Here is a 22,005-nt window from a genome sequence, read left to right as displayed (position 1 = left end):
AATGGAGCATTCGATTACGGTTTGTTTATAAACTCGTTAGTGTTATAGATTTTTTTAAGTATGCACGATCTTAATGTAACCTCTAACTCGCTCGTGAGGATTTGTTCTGCAAGGCCGTTTCATTTCTCATGGGACCGCATATTATTAAAAAATGTATTGTTATTTTAAATGTGACTAATCTGAAGTTCAGTTAAACAACTTTTCTCATTAATATTTGATATTAAAAATTTTATTAAATAACTAGCGGCCGCCCGCGACTTCGTACACGTGGATCCCGTTTTACCTCCTCAAGAGTGGAGTTTCGTAAAATTCGTTCTTAGTGAGCACCTAAGTAGGTACGTTCTAAAAGGATCCCATGCAAAATTTAGGGACATGCAGACTCCTAGTAGTTTCTGAAATTTCGTGATGAGTGAGTCAGTCAATCAGTGACGTTTCGCCTTTCTAGAGACAGATTAACGGATTATACCTTGCAGTATGCAGTAATAAATGTGTATTATTTAACTTTTACATAAATTCTACTAATAAATAACATTTCTTCCATTACATAGCCACAAACACTGAAAATTCATATAATCATTATTTATGTAGGTAATTAATTACTTCAATAAGGAAATAATACTTGAATAGATAACTACGTTTTCAGTTTAATAAAAGATAAATCAATATAGAAATGAAATAACAGACAAATAAATACCTATGAAAGTAATAATACTAATAATGTAGATAGTAAGTAGGTACATAAGTATTATGTAGCTTTGAATAATATTGCAACTAGTTTTATAAATAACATTCAGTAGTTTTCCAGAATATCGGAGTTTCATTGCAGCATATTCTTGGAATTTCTCTTTGCGGTACGAAATAGGAAACTGACATCTGGGCTGTAATATCAAAACTTATTGCCTTTAAAGGGTTGCTTTGATAACATGATTTCTAATACAACTTGGTAAAGATATGTATGTAAAATATGTAGGTACGTACCAATAGAGAGGTACGGACGTCTACAGCACAGTACCTAAAATAAATAATGTTACTTTGTATGGCGATTTTAAAAAGTTGACAATTGACTGGTTGTGTTTGTGTGCACTCGACTGCATTTAGTTTTCACTTAGTGACGCATATTAACCGTTGTCGTGCTATGGCGTTTCGTGATTCACAACAAGTTTAAACCAAAGAATGGCTAAATTGATACCTGTCATAGCATTTAAGTAATTGTACGCCGCAGGGCATGATTGTATTAGATGTCCTACACTGAATCGTCCCACCCGTGACATTGACAGGGGGCGCCACCGTTAATATCGGATCTCTGGTCCCAATTTTTGCCATGTTGGACAACTATAAGATATTACCGGAGGGCGCTAATACCAATACTGGGTTTAATTTTTGATTATTGCCACTTGACGTTTCAGAATCGTTCAACTATACATGTATTATTTGATATTACGTAAGAACCGCGATCAGTGCACTAAGATACCTAAGCATGGAGCATTTAAGCACTGGCCCTTTCGATCCAACTTAGGACTACCTTACATAAAACCACTACGGAATGACATGCATAAGCATATGCATGCACTCAGACCTTCCTTTAGTAATGCCTTTGTTCGCTATACTACGAACATTCGGCCTTCGTGAAGCTGTACCAACCTTTCAAATTCAAAGTCAAATTATATTCATGCCATGACATAGTACGTATCTATTTTATTGTTAGAAACTTGGGTGGTCGTCTAGTGTTCTCTATACACACAAACACATAATAATATTCAAGCAAATATGGCATTAACAATCATTTTTATATCGCATAGCTAGTGACCCTCAAGTCAGTCTTGGTATAACAAAATACAACATACGAATCCTTACAAAGTTCTTTTTTGTACCTCAAATCTTGGTACTAAAGGCCCTTAAACTACACGTAAAAGTATTTTAAAACATTCAAAATATAACGTCCTTGCCAGTTACATTTAGCTCGTATTTTAGCACCAACATCAACGTCAGATAACTCAGTTAAAACGCGTAAGTATTTAAGTCGTAGCGTGGCGGGTATCACCAGACCATACGTAATTTGACATAGAGCCGTGCGTCCAGCTCTGTAGTCTTACTTTTGGATGAAAACTGGATATAGGAATTAGTAATTGGTTAAATTACACTACCAATTTGCTACTTACATGATAATTATAACCAGCAATCTCAGAATACAGAACAAACCAGAAGGAGTGTTCGATAACATTTCTACGCGGCAACTTGTGTCCAAAATACTTCCCCTCCCGCGCCCCTCTACCCCCTTTAGTGTTACTAGCGCCGTGTGACACCCCCATTTTTGGGGTAAAATTATGTAATTTTTTAAAGAGATGTTAAACAAGTAAAAAATAAGTAAGTGAAATAAGTACACACGGCCAGTGTTAACTATCCATTTCCGTTTTTGCTCTCGCTCTTATCAAATGGTGATTCTTTGCGATAGAACGAGACGACATGACTGGCCATAGGCATAGATAGTACCTACCTACCTATGAATTTAATTTTTACTCCGAAGTAACTAAGTGTAAGATGATTATTTATTTCTATTAAATAGTGTAATATATGTACTATATTTTATGTAGGTATAATATGTTATTTAAAAGTCAATTACAAAGATCGAATATAAATTTTAGAATGCCAAGTAAAACAAAAAAGAAACTTAAGGTTCTTTATTATGTAAACATATCGACAACAAAACATTTGTTTACGGCGCAGTAGTGCTTTTAGTTTAACTTTTCTTGGAGTCAAAAACAGAATCCAAATCAAAAACATCACCAATACTTAAATTTGATTGCGAGGCAACTCTGGCTGTGTATCCTGAAAAAAAATCAGAGTAAGTATGTAAGCAATAATTAATTACTTAAAATTATTATTAAATATACAAATATTGCTGCTGCTGATCTGTTGATACCAATGCCTTACTTTTGAATAAATGGGAAAGTATGAAATTCACGATAGTAATTTATTATCTCCTCATTATTAGGGAGTAATATTATAAATTAATTCAATATATTGAAATCAAATCAAAATCAAAAATATTTATTCAGTTTAGACCACAAGTGGCACTTATAATTTAATTAATCAGGTTGTCATGTCATGGATGAAATTACACTAAAAACTAATTAAAACAAAAAGGATGGGGAAAATATTCCATTATTCTGTGGTAACGCTAACAAAATTAACGCGTGAATTTTTTATAAGTAGACAAATGTAATTCAATATAAAAAAGTAGGGTAAAATATTCCGTTGACCTGTGGCAACACTTACAAAATACAACCGTGATTTTTTTTGAAAATTATTATTTAATTAAAATGAATTGGAAATGTGCTACTTACGGATAAAACATGATCCCATGCACTTTCTTCGTAATTCCAGTAGCATTCTTACATGTTGGAACGGCACAAGACGGCATAATTTAATTATAAAGTGTCAATCTGACGGATATGTAAACAATGCGCGCGCCGGCCATTGACTGATTGCTCTAAAGTCAAAGTAGTGCGATTTGGAGTACTTTATATGAATACACATTTACGCCCGTTGACGGTTTCTGGTTTGTTCCGTATTCTGAGCCAGCAATTTACTTAAAATGAACAATAAACTAATTAAATCTTCATACAAAAACAACGCATAAAAGCATCAAAAACATTCTAAAATCAAAATAAAATGCCTTCCGCGACAAAAAAGTAAGTAGGTATCATTTAAAACTGGAAAAACCTTTTTTAAATTCAAAACCAAATAGGTACCTAATCCACCGCGACAAATAACATTCTAAATTCAAAATGAAACGAAAAATAAGCCCGATCCATCCGTAGGTACAACAACCTGCATCGGTGTCACACCAGAAGCACAGATTTTCAAATTTGGCGGTTAGTAATTGATGCTGAGTAACGGTGCGCCGGCGCGCTGTTAACACCTGTGCGCTTCATTAGACGACGCGAGGGCTGCCACTAATCAAGTTATTGTTTCCCCAACGCGACCAGGAAACTGTTAGGACATTGCGGCGTCCCCTAAATTAAACAGGATACGAGTAAAATGCTGTTGGGGAAAACGGCCATTACTTAGTTAGATGCTTTTATTATTAGGTACTATTTAGTTTATACTCACAATAATAGATAGAGCCTGCTGCCTCCACTCAATACCTGAAATATTTTTCACAAACATTCTTCAGTTAGTTCCGGCGTCTTCATCTCAGAACTTGTAAACTTTGTTTTATTTATGTACAACGCTATTATCGCCAAAAAATTTGTAACTGTGTATAGAGCTTCAAAAATACTTTTTATAGTCTTTTTAACATTCATGTGGCTTTGACGATGTTTTCCATCACATATCAGTTGAAACACTGTAGACAATGATAAACTTCTAATCAGTATTTTAAAACAAACGGCTGGCACTCTATGCCTATTGAAAACTGACAATAAAGACTGACAACAGTGACAACCTTAAACCGGTGGAGTCGCTTGCGCACGGAATTTAGCGTTACTGTGTATCACGTGACCATTTCGCATTTTGGCTTGATCGTCTAAACACCCACCATTTGACCCAAATTCCTTGCCTGTATAATTTTAAGCTAGCTTTCGGTAAAAAGGCATAAAAACACCAATCGATCTAGTAACGGTACTAATATTATTTACGACAACAATATCTGGTTTGTACCGGGGAACGTGATTCTATACAATTAAAATGATTCGAATATAATATGTAAAGGTGTTTACTTATAGTTTTTGTTTGATTTAATACCTACTCAATTCGGTTACTTTTAATTAAAATCTTTATTGCACACTACAAATTAAATTGAAATAAGTGCATTATTTTATGAAATTATTTGATTAAACTATCTGGAAACCGCTCTTGATGTTTGTGGGAGTTAAAACTTATGGTTAATAATGTTGTTATACCATTTACTTAACCGTTTACAACAGAAAATTAAAACTTCGAAACTTTGTTGACTGCTGTAATTGGTTACAGGATAGAAACTAAGATTTTAACCACCTGTTTAATAATAACTTCATAACAAGAGAGCATACTATAATACTGTGTAATGTGGATTATACCACATATACTCGTAAGTTTATTAAACTTTATTTTTCTTTAAAGTAATTGACCGAAGAGCCATGCGACGGCTAGTTAATTGGATTTAAAATAATTATCAATTTTTCAAAATCTTTTTTGTCCATGTAAAACTTTATCAAAACGTACTATAAAATCTGTATAACAAGGCGTTTGACAGAGTTATAGCGTACGTTTTGAACTGTCAAATGAATACGACTGGTCAGTAAACGAAAAAATCAACCCGTGGTCAATTTAAAATAATCAAAGTTTAAAAAAGTTGTACAAATCGTCTCTATCAAAATAACCTTTCGCCCCGCTACCTTCTAAATGTCAAGATATTGTTCAAGCCCCAACAAATTATTACCAGAGATCGTCGATAAACTCGTTTCACAAGGTGTCGCAAGCGCACAATTTATCAAACACTGTTTTTGTGGCCACTTTTTGTAAAGAGAAACTGCCAAATGTTAAGGTTATTCTAACTCGAAACTAATAAGTACTAGTTTTTTTTTTAGAAATGACTTTTTGGATTAAAATACATATCAGCAGATTTTTGTACATTGAGAGGAATTATTATCACTTTATATCATCACTATAAAAGCTTATCATAGGTATTATATTTCTGAATGCATGCAGTCTAGACACCAAACCGTCGTCGTGAGTCGTCAAATTTTGACATGTTGTCAAAACTCATAGAAATTGAAAATGATTCTTTTGAAATAAAGCCGGGCTAAAAGGTTTCATAAAATGTTACACTATTTAAGCAACCAAGTTCACTGCATTTACAAAATTTTTATATAAAAGCTCCGGCTTTTTTGTATTTCAGTCAACTTCGAAATGTATGCCATTCTTTCAAAATTTCAAAGGCCCCATTTCTCGTGCACCCGTGAAAAAGAAAATAATACTGAAAAATTTCGCACGGTCAAAAATCTTAGCGCTAAGTGCGAGGCTTTTACCTTTGATCCATGCAGCCCACTCATCTAGTCTTGCTCGCATAACCCAATAGCATAGAACAAAGTGTACCCTACTTTGAAGTAGGTACCTACAAAGCAAAAACGCTAGCAAAAAAACGGTCCTGTAAAAGCTTCGAACTAATTGAGTACTGTTTGCAGATATCGGAGGATCGTGACAATGCATCGCTAAAATGCATTTAGGGCGACATTTTTTCCGCCCACTTCATACCGAAATTATAGGGTTTTAGTTTGTTTATTCACTATCACAAGGTTGGAGGTTGGAGGTTGAGGTACTTATACTTAAAAAGTATGAAAAGTACTACAAAGTAAATGAAGGCGCCATTTTATTGCAGAAAAATGAAGTACAGATTATTACTGTTGAACCATTTGAATGTTCATTAGAACCATTTGAATTTTTTGATAAAAAAATACGTATACCAGGAAATCACAAGGTGGTATAGTGGCACATGTCTAATTTGGCTGTAACTACACCAAAAATACAGAAGACCAATACATCAGTGTGCTTACCATGAGTTTGCGTTAGGTGTGCTCGCTAGCGACTGCGTAAAAAAGTGACATTTAAATGTATGACATAATTGTGCATTTTTTTGACGTACTCGCTAGCGAGCACACCTAACGTAAACTCATGGTAAGCACACTGTACCTCTAGTACGAAAAACTTTCGAGTTCGTTTCGTTTGCGTATTCAAAGTGCCATCGAAAAATTTTGTATGAAAAATTAAACAGCGCCCCCTATAGGTCATAAAAAGAAAAAAACACCTAACTTTCGATTTTCTTTCGTATCGAGTTCAAATACTAGGCGTGACGAAAGATGGATTTTGTATGAAATAACGTAGTACGAACCTAATTTTGACAATCAACGGTCGTTTCGTTGTCGTTGAAATCATCGAATGTTGTGTCACTGTCAATTTTGTTGTGAGAAGATTACGTTGATATAAATTTTACGTGTTTTTGAGGCTTAAATGTGGAGATTATGTGGTCGGCGAATTTATTTCCTTGTTTGGCATCATTTAGATTGTTTAGATGCTTTAAGTTAAGAGATTAGGAAGCATCCCAACAGTGAGTAAAAAAATATATTTTGTGGACATTTTTCCTAATGTTTGTTTATTTCATATCTAATAGGGCAACATAATAAGGAAAAACTTAAATCCTGATGTTGTGGTTGTTGCAGCGATACCGCCTCAAAGTCAATAAACCTGCATTTTAGTAGATTTTTTTTATTTATTTTTTTTATGCATAACAAGGCAGGTATTTGACCACAATCGCACATGATGTTAAGAGGGATGCAGTCTAGGATGGTACATATCTGCCCTGTAAGATACCTACTTATGTGACAAATTGCCGGAAAGATAGTCTTATGGCAACAAAAAGAGTGTCCTTGGAACACAAGGCAAGTACATAATTTATTCATACATTCTGTCTACTCTACATACCAAATGATTTCTTTGTCATTTGATAGATAATAATTATTACAGGTTATATTATGTGCTATGCATTAAGATGCATCCAGTTCATACCAAGGCACTGATGGTATGAAGAAGCATTTGGAATTACTTAACCAATGCTCTCAATACCCCCAACATACTCGGAGAAGTAGGTAGGTACTCATGCCTACATAAGATTTATCCATGAACTATTTTATACAAATGTCATATGCATTCAGTTCTTAAGATCATACAGAACAAAACACAACAGGGTGATTCCATACCTTTGCTCGTAAGTGTTTTAGCCAGAAAGTTTTAGATCTTAATAAACTTATTTACCTAAACTAATAACTATAAAATTAATGTTATAGTATTCTACTCATCAACATTTATTAATCATTACAGGTACCTACCCTACCCAAACCTTACAAAGATCCAGCTCCGGCACAGAATAAGTAATAGGACTAAGGTTCCTAGGCACACTTAAGAAATACCATCAACACTTGCGGGCAAATAGACATTAATGGGATTAAAACAAAATATATGTGTGACAATTTATTTACTAAATACTTATAAAACATTAAACAATATTTTGAATTTCAATTAAAACATAGGTACCTAACAGTTTTAATTTTCTATTAATAGGTATGATACATGATTGGTAATCAATCAAAATTGTTATTCAAATTGCTGAGAGTTTCAATGGCTGGCTGCTCATGGTTTCATATAGGGGAGAGTTCGGTATATTGTACCGCCGGGTAAATTGTACCACCCTCATATTTCGTAAAGTATTTATTGAATGTCTGTAATTGCAACACTCAGCGATACACAACTAAAATCAATTAATATCGGCCATGTGGTTTTTGCCGTGACAACAAACACGTGTGTTTTATTTTGAAAAGTATTTTTTCATTGTTTTCAAGTAACTTTTGACAATACATGTTTAGATTGTAATTTTGTTAAATTCAATCACAGGGTGTTTCTAATATATTATTTAGAAGCGTAAATTATTGTGGATTACAATTATTTGAAACATATTTCGGTATTTATAAGCTATATTTTTTACCGATTTTTTAAAAGCAGTATCACCTAGTCGGCTAAATTGTACCACATCAAGTTGTATGGAACTTTACCAAAGGATTTTGACATTTTTTTTAGTAAATCATATTTTGAAGTTATAATAGCGTAGTTATGTTTGACTAACAATAAATGAAAGCAAAAGACTGGCAAAGTAGATTAGGTACAAGTGTGCGTTACGATAATTGGAATTACAAAACTTGTACTCAAAATCGTGATAACGTGTAAAACAATATCGATTGTCTATGTTATTAACTACTGTTCCTCTTCGTTTCCTAATTTGTTAAAAATGTATCGTATAATATTTTGCCATAGTTTTTTTAAAGGCTTGAAATTTATTGAAATCCAATTTAGTAACCCTGTGGTACAAATTATCGAACCGGTTGGCTAAATTGGACCGAAGCTCTGAACTCGTACTTTGTTGATTTGTGCTAAATATACAACAATCATGTTAATTAATACTTATGAAATAGTAAGTTGAATAATGTATCTTTTATTATATACCATGGACATTAGCAAAAACAAAAGAAAACTATGTGTAAAATGGGATTGAAAAAAACTGGTCCAAATTAGCGGACTCTCCCTTATTATCATCTGGCTACTCGGGTTTCCTCTGTAAAAGAAAAAGTAATGTTAACTAAATACTAATTTAACTTGCCATCCTAACAATCAATATGAAAGGGCATAACATTTCAGTTTGTCTAGAGAATGCATAGGTAAGTACCTACTTAAATAATAAAGATTCAATTATTGCAATCAACATACCTTTGACTATTCTTTTCCTGTCTTGTTAGGTCCAAAAAAGTGAGGCTAAGAACTGCAAACCGCTGCACTTTGCCTTTGGACTTCCACTCGCCAAAAGCGAGATCTCGATGCTCTTGCAGGATTTTTGTTAATTTCTAGCTGTTAAATCTTCTCCTCCATTCCATAAAATCTAAAACAAGATAGAATTACAATATACATATTTAACTACATGATTTAACTAAAAAATCTTTTCACTTGCTAATTTAATTTACTTACCGATGTCTCATCATGTTAACATCGTTAAATGGTCTTTATTTACTTTAAAACATAGCTTTATATTCAAATTATTTTATTACGACTTTTAATAACATTCTAAGAGGTTAGAAAATACGTCAAAACAAGAAAAATCCCTGTCTTTTCAATGTCAGACGTGTGTGAGCGTGTGGCTGAGTGTGATTTTACAGTAGAAAAATAGAAGATAGATTTGTCCACGAAATTAATTTATTACAACAGTAGGAATACACAATGGATAGCTCTTTTTATTTTCTATGACACAAGTGACAATCAACAGAACATTGTTTCTATAGCAACTTAAATTTATTCATAACGCCGCTTTGCTTGCCAGCTACATTAACAAGACGAAAGATGTTCCGAAATTTGTTTACCCAACAATATAAATGTTGATTGGTAATAAATAATAATGGTTTTAAATACTTACATATTAAACAAACAATAACACAAAAACGTATAAACAATTAATGAGGCGTTATGAGCATTATTCATCTTTGTAACTTATTTTTTTAAATTTAAAAACACATCTTAAAATAACGCAGCATGTTTCGGACGAAACACACCATTCCATGTTAAATAAAAAAAAACTTGTAAAATACTCTATGACTCGTCGAAAGAAGCTTCTTGGCCTTGCGTGCCGACGAAAGAAATTAGAAAGTTAAGCTAACGAGTACGATCCTTAATAAAACAAGAATGAACGTTTCGAGTTCGAACTCGAAACGTACAAAAATTCGTCCTCGTCTTGAACTCGAAAGTTTTTCGTACTAGAGGTACTGATCTTTTCTATTCGAATGGTAGTATCTGTTGTTTCCAATTTATTAAGAACCATTTTGTAGTATTAAATGCGTAGGCTATTTGGCGTTTTAAAAGTAATTAACAAGCACATTTTATCTGATCCAAAGGTTTGCCATAACTCCATTATCTATCATTCTACTCTATAAAAATATTAATCAAGGTCAGGCTCGCGCACTGATAAACGTCTTGTGTGAACCAGCCGTTATGACCAATAATGTCGCTTTTCAAACGAAACAAAAATTAATTTTTCAAAAACTTAAACAATCGTTTGTGTCGTTTTTAAATCCGTTGCGCAAAAACAGGCCAAGGTCGTACATCATGCAGCCTTGATTTTCACGCAAAAGAATTTTCAAGTCGATGACAGAAACAAAAAACTAGCCCGCGAAAAACTGGTACGATTAAAAATGTAGCCTAAATGGTAAAATCATGTATTTTATTTATAGTTTACGTAAACGTATGAATATGAATACTTGTAGCAATTTGGTGGTTACCTGAATAAGAACCAGTTTGTTAATTACACGCGTCAACGACTGGTTTAAAATCGTGGTCTTAGTGGGTCAACAGATAATTCTATAACGACATTTTCTCTTTAATTACAGGCGAAAGCATATTTTATAATAGCCCCTTAGTTAACTATGTTTCTCGTTAATACTTACTGATTAGGTTTCTATGCATAATTATCTAAAGTCATTAAGTTTTCTATGTTTTGATTTTGATGTATTAGATACAAAGTTTCTTCGTAATAATATCAACAGTTACTAATAATACTACTAATAACGTTTCTACGTAATATCAATATCTGTTTAAATGAATAGTATAATTATGAACATCAATTTCGTAAGAAAATTAGTTACTTCACAAAGTGTTTCAACCCAAAGGCTTTATGAAATACCGTAGAGTGCTCAAAATGGATGTCAACCTCAAGTTGAGATTGTATAGAAATAGTTCCGTGTATCAGTTCAGAACCTCCATGTCCAGTATTCTTGGAACTGCGGTCGGCCATTGAAAATTCGATTAAAATGGGAAGGCAGTAACTGACGCTTCCAGCTCAGGGTCTGCATAAATGGAAGCCTTGGAACTAATTCATGACAGTTATATTCGGAATCCAATGTCCATCTCAATAGAGTAGCGTAGGGCCTGTTTGACTGCTCGTTGGTAAAGTGCCTCATACAAAATAAGTAACTTATGTGTCAAATATCAAATAATTTTGATAGATACTAGGTAAGTACAGGTCTCGGATCTATGGAGATATCTGTAAGCACTGGAGATAAAAATATCCAAAACTTAAAAAAAAATTGACCCTAAACCTCTTGCGATGTAATATCGAAACGCGATCGAAATGTGGCCGATTGAATTACGGCATTCTGTTACTTTTCGAATTAGGTATAAACGCTTCATTACTTATATTAGGAGAGTCGTCCTTATTAATATGGTGTTAAGGCTCGTTTAGTCTACTCTAGACCATTTTGTGTGATTTGCATTTTTTGGCAGATTTTTTTATAGAACATTTGTCTGAACCCAATATCTGAAAACGAATTAACCCAAAAACAATTGAAGATAACGCACACTCTTAGGCTGAGTTGCACCACCTAACTTTAACGGTACTGGTACTTTTTGTATGGAGTTTGACAGATTTTTGACGTTTGTTAATGTTAAAGTAAGATGATGCAACCCAGCCTCAATTTTAAAGATGATGAATAAAACAGCTTATTTGTCGTTTTTATTCGTATCATAGGCAAACATCATCGCGCATTTTAAAGTTCGTTGCATCACTTTAATAGCTTAATTTGGTCCCATGATGACGCATTCCAATTGTTTGAGCATTTTGTAGAACAATAACATCCAATTAAGATTCTTTGTTATAGACCTAAGGAAGTAACCTTATCTAACCTACCTAACTTACAAGAATTAACTAAGATTAATGTATAGACCTACCTAAAACTTTTGTGTCCTGTCCCTTCTACATAACCCGCACGGATTATCTTAAAATTGATCGACAAAAAGCATCTAAATAATGCAACAATCAATTTAAAAATTGCTAATTAAAGACAAGCAACATAAATACATTTTTATATTGTAGAGCGCTACCGCAAATAACAGTTTATGATGACGCTGTTGGTAGTGAAAGAGTGGTTCCTAAAAACCTTTTTTTTACGGGACATGTCACGAGTAAAAACTGCACACTACTGCATTAACCAGTTACTATTAAGGGCGATTTTGCACCAAAAATATATTGTACTAGTGGCTCGCCCCGGCTTCGCACGGGTAGATTTAAGTATTTAACAAAAATTTTAACAAAATTTAGAACAAAGTAGGTATGCCTATGTTCACTAGAATAAAAATTGGATTCTAATGGTGAAATAATTTTTCAAATCGGTCCAGTAGTTACGGAGCCTATTCAATACAAACATACAGAATTACAAATCTTTCCTCTTTATTATTTGTACAGCAAAGTACCAAATATTGCACTTGACTTTACACCACCCACCCGCACCGGAGCATCTGCCGCCCACCGCATACCGCAAATACCTGTATTCGCCTCTTGTTTATCGCGAGAGCACAGTGCTTAATTATTTCGTACTTCAACTTGAACTTGAATATGTCTATTACAATACGCCTCATTTGGCGAGAGCTCATGCATGGCCGCGTGGAGCCATGAATAACCATCGTTTCAAATATGGAAATTGATTTCGATTTTGTGGAATATTTGGTGTACAAACTCAAATTCAAATAGTTTATTCAGTACATAGGCCCTTTCCAGGGCACTTAAACATGTCCGAAATAAAGCTTGCCACTACCACCACTTCGGGACAACATCGGGATGCATTATTTATAACAACTGGCGAACTGGTTATACTTACATTTGTTGCGGCGCTTCTTTTCAGCACTTGCCAAAGGTTGGTCTCGAAGCGCTGGAAGGGTAACAAGATTATGAGACATGTAGAGGCTCCTTAAGAGCAAAATATTTGACAATTTGTAAGTCTATACAAATAAAGAAATTTTGACTTTGACTTACATCTCGTATCTTTAAAACTTAACGATTACTTTGTTAGTGATAGGTTTTTTATAAACTTCCATTAATTTGTAAATGATGGAGTAAGTAGACCGTACTTTTACCGATGATAGTTGGGTGAGCACTGTGCCTGTCATACGACGGAAATCCAGGCTTTCTTCGCTGACCTACTTTATGCTGGGCTACTGGAACACCATTTCCCTCAGAAGATTACAAAAGTTCAGCTCAGAAAACTATTTAGTCCTTCAAACCTCAGCCGATTGTTTTGAAATTGATTTAAAAGTTATAATCATCATTTTCTGTTTCCCGGCTGTAAAACCTAGCAAACTTAACAATTTAAAACATAAAGCAAAAGCATAACCCACCGACTTAGTGCGAAATTAAAACAGACATTCTTATGTAAAGTTTGAACTAGATATCTGGTTAAATAATTATGAGTCTGGTTTTTGTCTGCAAACATTGCGCGAGTGGAGATCAAAGTATAAAAATGCTGGAACGCAATTACATTTGCAGACTTCTACTACTTCAACGGACTTGAAGGAATTTTAATTCTGAGGCAAACATCATAGACCACCAAAGTCAAAGTTAAATGCCTTTGTAAAGAGGGGTTTCATTTTTATTTGTTTATTTATTTTTAATTCCCTTTTACAGTCCCCTTCTGGCCTAACGATTCGAAAAAAATATTTGGCTAGATCTGAAAAGAATCTCTGTCGCAAAGAATAAAGTATGGTCAGTCATAATGATCACAGTGTATTGTGTATCAGTCATAGAACTAACAATCATACTGATATGAAATCCAATATAAAAGTTCCAGATAGCTGCAATCAAATGTTATACATCGGGGACTCCATTGCATGAGTATGTCCATTTCCGCCGTATCCTGGAAAATATTCACACTTGAATTTCTAAATTGTGTTTATTTACACGTCGAACAGGAAACTGCATACTGGGTATGAAACATTTTCAATCCAATTTTCTGTTTTGATCGTTTCTAAGCTATTGATTTTCACCTATTGACTTCAGTTTTATGTTTTCGTTTACCGCTTGTTGTAATATTATCCAAAATTTTTTTTTAGGTCTAGGTTATAGTAAAGTATTGATTGCAACTTGACCTGGTGGTTGAGTAACGACCAATCAATGCTGCTGGTTTGGATCTCGCTGGGTGCAAATGTCAGTTTGGTGAGCACTTGTTTTTCCAACTAGACTAGATGATATAATAATAAAATGTAACAGTTAATGTGACTGCCAAATATATTAATTGTGCAAAATCATATACCGCTGAGTTGAGGAGTTTTTACTTAATTGCACTTTAAATGCAATAGTTTTTGTAGCATAACCTGCTGTAATCCAGTTTTAGTCACTATGAGAAAAAGTATAGCGAAGGAAAAAAGACAAACAATTGAAAATCGCAAAAAACTTTGGTGCTTAAGTAGCTTACGCTTTTTGTGTTATTTACGTGCGGTAACAATAACTTAGTTTCTGTCTGTGTAGCACTCATTAACGCTCACATTTACATTTCATTTCATGATCCAAGAGTCTACAGTAAATACAACAAAAATTATAAGAAATAGTCTAAGACTTAAAACATTGCCCTGTAGGAGCCCGTAGTCCAGTCTTCTATTAAGATACCCTGTAAGTAAGGTAACTTGTTGTAACTGACAAACCGCAATCTTACAAGCAATGGTAACACGTACTTCTGCCCAGCACGTAATTTGCTATAACCTCCAAACATTTTTGTCCAAAACAACACGGGCGTGACTGACACGCAAGTCAGAAGCTGTCAAAGTGTATTGAATTTTAGGAGCGGTTTGGTTGGTTTTATTGCATCCAGTCCAGGATATTTTAGCCATCATAACTGCAATATTATAATGGTTATACTCGTAACAAAAGGTGTTTATTGTTTTTTTTTTTACATATTATGTATCGTTTTGTGCGGAATAGCAGTCAAAATAGCCAATGATAATAGTGAATCCATTTACTCGAACAAATCAGTGGAATATATTTTGAGCGTCGTCTTGAGGTATAAAATTAAATCAAAATGTGATCTTTTTCTCCCCATAACAGATTGAATACAATCCAAGCCACCCACGGAAGGTATGTTTGCTACGCTTCATCGGAAAAGGTAAACTACTTAAATTTTAATTAGACGTCTCCTTCCTCCAAGACTGTAACTATTTTATTAAGAGCTATATTGAAATAACTCTAAATTTAGAAAGGTATTTCATATCGCTATTGCAAAATGTTTGCTCTGTCTGCCCGTGCGAGTTCCCACTCAATAAAAATTCCTGAAAATAACGCATGAGGATATTACTTTTCTAAAATATTATTGTGGCTAGTTGTTGGTTAAAATTTTTACCAAACGAAAATCGTAAAAATAATATTAAAATTACTTTGATGTCGCAAAAATCTTTGGAAACATTTGTCAGTATGAAACGTAAAGTTTGAGCATCCCTATGATATTTGTCAGATAAGTAAGTTGCGCACGCTACCGGCTCTTTGTGAGCGGACTGATGCCCACGCGCATACGTGACACGGAGATTGGCTTTGACATTAATACTCTATTATTTAAACATTGTTCGTTAGTTGAAGATAATTAATAATTGCGAACGGTGCTAAGGAGTTCCGTGTAATTTGTTATCGGGAGATCTGTCAAGATAGACGTATCAAGATTCATATTACATAGCCATTTCATTAAGTGAAATTAATCACGTTGAGTAGGCTTAGGTATAATAATGCTGGATGCGGGCATCGCAGGATCGCTTGCAATGAAAATTCTTAGAAGCCTAAGCCTTAGCCTTTTTTAGAAGTCTGTCCGTTGAAAATGCGACTTTATTTTTTAAATGGAAAATTTTTACTACAAGCAGAACAATATTTTACAAACTCTATGAAATTGTTTAAGATGGCGTTTTTTCTGATTTGAATCTGCCCTGAAACACAGTTTTAGCAATAAAAATTATTATAATTCTACCTATTCTATTCTTGACTTGTAAAAATTAAATGTAAGCCGAGTTGAAATAGGCCCATTTGGTTCTAAAACAAGTGTAGTCGATTGCGTGCGGTGAAGGCCTACTTTCAGTGTCCCACATTGAAAATCACTGATTTTAGCTCTATAAGGAGAACATAATATTGGACTATGTATACTTACATTTAAAAATTCTCTCCATCACAAACTATCTAAGATTCCACATTGCGTAGCTCATGATGTCGTCTATATTTTAGACACAAAAACAGTTGTTATGCATACGTTAACTATTTAACATTCTAACATGCAAATAGAATGAGAAGTAGTTGACATTTCCCCAAATAGTCATAGGACCTGCGTAAACAGGCTGTCAGTTGTTGAACACATTTAATTTCGCGCCCACAAGATGCGTGGGCGCCGGTACGTACATTGCACTTTGTTCGCATTTGGTAAAACTATGCGAACGTATTAGCCTAGTCCATTGATGATTGTGTAAACTTGAATTGGTTGAACAGATAAGAATAGCGAGTGGAAATACAAAGAGGAGGCTAGTGAGAAATGACATCACTCTGTACTCAACACTCAAAGTGATGAAGAAACAAAAAGAGTAGTTAATGTATTTTATTATAATTAATTGAAAGCTCCTGCCGATCGTGTATATCAAATCGTCTAGATTTGTATTTATACTATGCAGTAGGAAACTAATCTCAGAAAATTACTATAAATATATCCACTTATACAAATGTATTTAAATACTCATGTGAACATCGTGACCCATCAGTAGAAAGTTGCTGCGTGTATTCTAACGTTATTGTAGAAGTGAAAATAGATCATACTATTTCAAAGAGGATTATGGATTCTATAGGAAAATGACGAACTAATTTAGTTTCAAAGCTTTGGAGCATAGAACATAGTATCTATGTTCTATGCCTTGAAAGGCCAAATGTAATTTTCGGCTATTTTCACGAACATTTTTTAATTGGAGACGAGAATGTGTCAAGTGGAAGAACTGGACACAAAAGTGTCTACGTCTCTATGGGGAGCTTTCAAGTTGATTACCTATATGAAAATAAAACACCAACTGGTGGATTGTATGTTACGCGGCATAAGACACAAGTGCAATGATGGAGCTGCCTCTTAAACAAATCCTATAGCTAGCTGGCACACATTTCATTCCAGCATTATTTAAAAATGCTTCAACTTGTGGTGATTTTTCTTCTGTACTCGAATACTCACAAGGTAAATTTCTATGAAGACTTAAATCCAACGGCGCTGCAGCTTTTTCCGAAGGAGCATTATTCCTGTAAACATTTCAATAAGTTCGTGGAATCGAATATCAGTAGAATAATAGAAGACTAAAGCTTCTCCGTATACTTTTCCTATACTTACTTCAAGTTCAACGTAAAAGTACCATTACTTAAATCAACAGAATATAAAAGTTGATTGTGAACCTGAATACCGAAGCAGTTAAAAAGAATCTAAGCAGATTTTTTAGTTTTCTAAAAACTTATTCTTATTGTTTAATACTTGCAAAGTCTAGTTTCTTAAGCTTTTTATGCGTTACTGCATCACTAGATTATACATAAAAATATGATCACGAAAAAACATTTCAAAAGAAAAATATTTCTCAACTCTTTTTATTCTTTCTAAAACACATGTAACGAAAAGTGAGCTTGCCTGGAAAAATAAAAAATACTTTCATGACTTTAAGGCCCTTTGGCAGGCTTCACGTCACTCTTTTGCTGTGCATTATAAAAGTCGAAGCAAAGAACGTATTACAAACGGTTAGGTATTGTACATGTACACGTAACTTTGTGAACATTCTTACAAGTGTTAACAATATAAATGTAAGGTTGAAACTTCCTATAAAATACCCGTGCTTGCCCTAAGATGGTAAGGTAGCAAAACAGCTAAATTTTTCCTAACAGAAGTCATTTCCTATTTCATTTCAAGTCTGGGACTTTAGACGTGGCTGTGGAAACTCAATTTCTGAAAAATTGAGTTACATAGAAGGCACGTGTGTCAATTGAGCGAACGTAAACTTAAACGAAATGGAAAATATTACTAGTTTTACGAAATTGTTTGAGTTTCTACCGAATCTGTAAACTAAAAGGAAATGTCCTTACCGCTAGAGCTGGAGAGTTGATGAAGTATTGGAAATCGGCATTCGAATTTTATGTACAGACGAATGCACAGAAATCGTTCAAAGACAAGTTTATGTCTGGAACGGTTGGTTAGAAGAAAATAAAGACAACTGAAAATTGTTGGGAATTTTTTATGTGCCACTTGGTCTAAACTGAATAAAGATTTTTCATTTTCATTTATACTTGTTGCTGATGTATTTAAAAGCTGCTGTAATTAACACCGTTAGTTAAAAGGTTTTTTGTTATTTCAATAAAATTTAATTTTTGCTCTCACTCACAGGAAACAGTGAAAAATGGAAAACTTCACTAATATTTAAATGGAAATCACAAGCATCAAAAATATTTACTGTGATAATTAAATACCTTTTTAGGGTTCCGTAGCCAAATGGCAAAAAACGGAACCCTTATAGATTCGTCATGTCTGTCTGTGCGTCCGTCCGTCTGTCCGTCCGTATGTCACAGCCATTTTTTTCCGAAACTATAAGAGCTATACTGTTGAAACTTGGTAGGTAAATGTATTCTGTGAACCGCATTAAGATTTTGTTGCAAAAATAAAAAATAAAAAAATGTCAACTTAGAACTGAAACTCAAAAATGTTTTTTTCATCAAACACATACGTGTGGGGTGTCTATGGATAGGTCTTTAAAAATGATATTGAGGTTTCTAAAATACTTTTTTTCTAAACCGAATAGTAATTTGCGTGACAGACGCTTCCAAAGTGGAAAAAAGTTGGTGTCCCCCCCCCCCCCCTCTAACTTCTAAAATAAGAAAATGAAAAATCTAAAAAAAACATATGATGTACATTACTATAAAAACTACCAACGATAATTGTTTTGAACGAGATCTAGTAAGTATTTTTTTTTAATACCTCGTAAATCGTAAACCGCTTATTACCGCGTAATCTTTCATACAAATAACTTAAATTAAAAAAAAAAAATTCATAAATCAATGGTACGGAACCCTTTGTGCGTGAGTCCGACACGCACTTGGCCGGTTTTTTGTTATGTTAAAACCATTAACTGAAATTACTAAGCCTAAAATATTTTGCAGATAGTTCTTACAGTAATAAAAAAAACTTGACTGAAAACGCTTTTACGTATGCACATGTCTCATTATATTTTTCCAGCGCTTGAAGACACAACTTTAACTGCAAATGGCGGTCTCAGCCATTTTGTATGTGTCTTCCACCTACACAAGTAAAGTTATTAAGTTATAAGAATTATAATGAGAGCTTTCAGATTTTTTTTGTACTACTTACGGAGTGATTCCGTTTTTTTTATTTACTAGCGCTTAACATTAGAACAAGAAAACCTAATGGTTTGTACACATAGTCTTATTTTTTAATTTAAATAACCCTGCAACGTTCATTCCATCCAGTGATTGCAAAAAGTAAAATGTCAGACAAGCAAAAAATGCACAACTCTGCCGTGCGGACCTTCCTCCCCCATGCGCGGAGCGGAAGTATGTAATCAAATACTCTTTAAAAGTTCATGTTGCGAGTAAATTGGAAAGGGGCAGTTGCAAACCAATATGGACGGTAGTCGGTAACAAAATTAACCAATCGCACCGTTAATTACTGCCTCCAGACTCGAACAGGGCTTGTACTTTGGTGGCTAGATAACATATAAATATAGGTAACTAGCTGACCCGGCGAACTTTGTTCCGCCTTAATGGCAATAAATAGGCAGACTTTTTTTTTAATTTCAAACGGGATAAAAAGTATCCTATGTCCTTCTCCTGGCTCTAAACTACCTCCCTGACAATTTTCAGCTAAATCGGTTCAGCCGTTCTTGAGTTATAAGTGGTGTAACTAACACGACTTTCTTTTATATATATAGACTAGCTTTCCGCCCGCGGCCTCGCGCGCGTGGACCCCGGAACCCTATGTTTTTCCAAAATAAAATTTAGCCTATGTTACTCGTGGATAATGTAGCTTTCGAATGGTGAAAGAATTTTTAAAAACGGTCCTGTAGTTTTTGAGCCTATTCATTACAACTAAACAAACTCCTCTTTATAATATTAGTGTAGATAATGTGCATGACCCCAGTTTTAATTATTATTGTGGTCAAAATCCATAACGCGTTGACTACAAGGGATATTGAAACCACAAAATTAATTACTTTTGAATAATTTTCACACATGTTTTATTAAATAGTTTGCATGTTTTGTTGTCATAAGGTATCGCTACAAGCCAAAGATATACAAAGTAGTTAGTAAGCTATAAATCGTGCTCTTTTTGCGTTTAATTATGTATTTGTTTTTCCTTTAGTTAAAAATAGAAAATTCAAAAGAGCAAAATTATACTCTGCATTAGCATTAATGTGCAGCTTTTTATAAATGTAGAAAATGCATACCTATTTCCATTGAAGTCATGAAGTCGACCAAGGCTACCTGAAAAAGGTCTCGCTATCCATGACCTGTCATTCAAGACTGTGTTGTGGGGTTCAAAATTATGGGTTAAAAATCAGTGCAAGAATGGTTGTGTCAGTGGCCATGTAACTACGACATAAAGCTGTGATTTGTTTATTTTTGTAGTGTATGCGTCGGTTGCCATGGCTCTGACTCGCATTATCACAACTCTGTTACAGTGATCACTCTCAAATATTCATCGAAAAATCCACCAGGCTTCGCGCAATCGTGCGTCACGCGAAAAAGGCTCACGGACGTATCTTGTACGATGCAAATCCATACAAAATCAGGAGTGGTGTCGCTACATATTTTGTCTCGCTGATTTTGACGAGTGACAGCTACGTTTTCAATTTTAAATTAAAACCCTGCATCAACACCATTTAGGGACCGTTTTGCTGTGTAGTAAAAGGTCTTGACTGTTCACGCAACTCAGGTACGAATCAGAACTTAACGCTTAGGTACGATACTATTCCCATCTCTTGTTCCCACCGCTGCAACTCCTGTGTAGCCAGGATCTACAGCTTGACCGCCAATAAGAACCCACGTTTGTGTACTTGTGAAACCCCAGTGCACGTTTAGCTAACCACTGCTTTGCAAACAAAACAAACTAAGACCAGTCAGTGGTTCAAAACAATATAAACTTAGTTAGGAAGCCAAACAAATTTAGTTTTCAGACTTAGGCATGCTTGAAAACGTGAAAAAATAAAAACAAAGTTTCCAAACTACTTTTCATGTCCTCGGTTTTTTAGCATTTGACTTTTAGTGTTCTCTAAACAAACGTTCATAGGTTTCTTTCTGTTACTGTTGCTTTCTTTTGTCGATGTGCCCCATAGCTAAATTTAAACGCAAAGCTAATACGGCACCACTGCCACAGGTTGCCAATGGCATATTTCTTCACCGTTCAAAGGATTTTTTTAATTTCCTCAAATTTGTCATTTATTTTGTAATGCTTTACAATGTTTTGCTAAAACAATTGTTTTTGTAATTTATTGTTCATCGCCGAAACGAAGCTGTTTTCGACAGAATCCGCATAACAATAGTGGGAAACGCGTTTTGTTGTACACCTAACACGTTACAGATTTCAATGTTAAGAATTTTACGGATTAAGTGTTATGATA

The 22,005-nt window shown here is 34.3% G+C and overlaps 1 protein-coding gene and 3 long non-coding RNA genes across 4 annotated transcripts in view; 2 read left to right on the top strand and 2 right to left on the bottom strand.

Annotated features, from left to right (window-relative positions):
- LOC135086551 (CUB and sushi domain-containing protein 3) overlaps positions 1-22,005 on the top strand; it is a 152,683-nt gene that overhangs the window by 21,768 nt on the left and 108,910 nt on the right. The gene's annotated exons all lie outside the window — the stretch shown is intronic.
- On the bottom strand, positions 2,664-3,578 carry LOC135086705 (uncharacterized). Its single transcript, XR_010260574.1, has 2 exons — positions 3,345-3,578; positions 2,664-2,826 (listed from the first exon to the last, which is right to left on the bottom strand). It is a non-coding gene; the product is annotated as an uncharacterized LOC135086705 (long non-coding RNA).
- On the top strand, positions 6,674-8,007 carry LOC135086602 (uncharacterized). The gene is made up of 3 exons (XR_010260540.1): positions 6,674-7,087; positions 7,273-7,418; positions 7,504-8,007. It is a non-coding gene; the product is annotated as an uncharacterized LOC135086602 (long non-coding RNA).
- Positions 9,115-10,075, bottom strand: LOC135086601 (uncharacterized). Its single transcript, XR_010260539.1, has 3 exons — positions 9,550-10,075; positions 9,295-9,463; positions 9,115-9,142 (listed from the first exon to the last, which is right to left on the bottom strand). It is a non-coding gene; the product is annotated as an uncharacterized LOC135086601 (long non-coding RNA).

This window comes from Ostrinia nubilalis, chromosome Z, assembly GCF_963855985.1.
Source record: "Ostrinia nubilalis chromosome Z, ilOstNubi1.1, whole genome shotgun sequence".
NCBI classification, from domain to species: Eukaryota; Metazoa; Arthropoda; class Insecta; order Lepidoptera; family Crambidae; genus Ostrinia; species Ostrinia nubilalis.
The sequence above is the reverse complement of the archived record's forward strand: the minus strand, read 5'-3'. Positions and strand labels throughout refer to the sequence as shown.